This window comes from Schistocerca piceifrons, chromosome 6 (genome assembly GCF_021461385.2).
Source record: "Schistocerca piceifrons isolate TAMUIC-IGC-003096 chromosome 6, iqSchPice1.1, whole genome shotgun sequence".
In the NCBI taxonomy this organism is placed as follows: Eukaryota; Metazoa; Arthropoda; class Insecta; order Orthoptera; family Acrididae; genus Schistocerca; species Schistocerca piceifrons.
The window spans coordinates 291032220-291034719 of NC_060143.1; the positions used below are offsets into that span (position 1 = coordinate 291032220).

General features: G+C 56.8%; 1 non-coding gene across 1 annotated transcript in view; it reads left to right on the forward strand.

Annotated features, from left to right (window-relative positions):
- Nucleotides 1–2292: 2292 nt before the first annotated feature.
- LOC124803857 overlaps nucleotides 2293–2500 on the forward strand; it is a 1909-nt gene continuing 1701 nt past the window's right edge. Inside the window, exon 1 of the ribosomal RNA XR_007017323.1 lies at nucleotides 2293–2500. This exon is cut by the window's right edge and continues 1701 nt beyond it. This is a non-coding gene — a ribosomal RNA (small subunit ribosomal RNA).

Genomic DNA, 2500 nt, shown 5'->3' on the forward strand with positions numbered 1-2500 from the left:
CTAACCCATGTTGTGCCTTAACCTAACCCATGTTGTGCCTTAACCTAACCCATGTTGTGCCTTAACCTAACCCATGTTGTGCCTTAACCTAACCCATGTTGTGCCTTAACCTAACCTATGTTGTGCCTTAACCTAACCTATGTTGTGCCTTAACCTAACCTATGTTGTGCCTTAACCTAACCCATGTTGTGCCTTAACCTAACCCATGTTGTGCCTTAACCTAACCCATGTTGTGCCTTAACCTAACCCATGTTGTGCCTTAACCTAACCCATGTTGTGCCTTAACCTAACCCATGTTGTGCCTTAACCTAACCCATGTTGTGCCTTAACCTAACCCATGTTGTGCCTTAACCTAACCCATGTTGTGCCTTAACCTAACCCATGTCGTGCCTTAACCTAACCCATGTCGTGCCTTAACCTAACCCATGTCGTGCCTTAACCTAACCCACGTCGTGCCTTAACCTAACCCACGTTGTCGCCTAACGTAACCCACGTTGTCGCCTAAACCTGCTCTGTAATTGTTATACGACTCGTTCAATTAGTGTAGTGTTGCCCACCCGCAACCCTCGCAATATAGTTCGCTACTCGCACTCCCCGCTCCCCTGTGTATCGCTTCATGTTAAACACCTTGCAAGTCTTGCTCACTTTCCACATGCTCCTGCTGTACACTGTAATGTGGATGGCAGCAGGACGTACATGCCGCCCCTCCCCACGTCCCCACCTTGCCCCCTGCCTTCGCAAGCTGGTTGGTGAGAACTTTGCATGTTCAATGCCCTCCGCATGCGACGTACTCAGGCTACGTTGTGGTGCGGCCTGTGTCAACTGTCCGCTAATGTCGTACGCGTAAACCACAATCTGTACTGCACATTCGTCCTTATGTACTGAATGATACATCGTGGCACATGTGTGACCGTACAACGACTGCGCCCAAAAACGGCGGACCATACAGTGCAAATATTGTGCACGCAGCTACGTGTCGTCTCCCTATGAGAGCTGGATTGCAGTGTGGTACGCCATAGAGACGTGTGGGAGGAACGGACGCCGTGGATGGCGATCAGCATGAGCTGTCTGTTGATGTATTCGGACCTAGTCGTCTCTCCTCACACACCGTGATGGCATGGTGCACCGCGTTCCATATCTGCGACATGCTACAGAGGCCGGTTGACAGTCGTTCGAGCAATGGACATCGCATACGTACGGGGGCCACCTTCCACGTATTGTCTAGGCGTGCACATTTTGTTGCGTGTATGTGGGCAGACGTAGTGTGGCGTGACACCTGACACAGGCATGCAATAATCGTGGAAGTTGCAAATGGCGATGGACGCCTGCGTTTTCTGGTGAAGTTACGCAAATGAACAAATGGTAACCTGTTGTGGTGCGGTTGTTCTCGCTAGGGGTGAATCGGTGATGGCGACGATAGGTTGAGGTACTAACCGGTTGTTCCAGCGATACCCACCATGCCGACGAAACTGAACGGCATCTGGGTGTGAAGCGATACGCGGCGGTGGCTGGGTGGGACCGTCCCCGGCCGGTGAGGGGGCGCCTCCCGGCGTGCTGGCCGCGCGGTGCGTGGGCGCACGCGCTACAGCCGGCTGGTGGGGGCGGCCAGTGGCAGGCGCGCCGGCCGACGGACGCGGCAGGCGTCGCAGCTGCGCGCCGGCGCACCCTGCGCGCGGCGCCGTGCGGCCAAAGTAGGTCCTCGCGGGCCCGGTGCGAAGCGCGGTGGACATCTTCAGTGTGCTGGTCCGATTGAGGACTGTGTGCGTTGAGGATGCGCTGCCGCCCGGCGCTCGGCGCCGCGACGCCGTCTGCTGCTCGGTCGCCCCAGCGGTTCTCGCTGGTGGTTTGTATCGCAGCTGTGCGGATGTGTTGGCGCGTGCGCTGTGCTGGGAGAGTTCGCTTCGGCACCCAAGTGGGGCTTTTGTCCTTCTGTGGCGCTGGCGTTGGAGCTGCCGGTCACCGTAGGTGGCGCGTGTTGTCTCCCGCCGGCAATGCCACGACAGCACGCTCCCGGGCCTCTGTCGGCAGCGGCAAGCTCAGTTGGGAGCACGGGTGGTCGCACCGAAAGCGTCTACTCGCCTAACTCCGGGCGATTGCGCCTCTCTCGAACCCGACCAAGTACTTGGGACGGCGCTGCGCGCCGCCGGGACCTGAGAGGGTTTCGAGGTGTATTGTGCAGGGGAGCTCAGCCTCCTCCTGTTTGCAGAATGATTGAGCGGACGCTTGCGTGTTCGCGCGGGCCCCCGGGACACACTCCCGGGCGGCCGGCTGCTCAGCTCTAGTTGACGCAGCTCCCTGGTTGATCCTGCCAGTAGTCATATGCTTGTCTCAAAGATTAAGCCATGCATGTCTCAGTACAAGCCGCATTAAGGTGAAACCGCGAATGGCTCATTAAATCAGTTATGGTTCCTTAGATCGTACCCACGTTACTTGGATAACTGTGGTAATTCTAGAGCTAATACATGCAAACAGAGTCCCGACCAGAGATGGAAGGGACGCT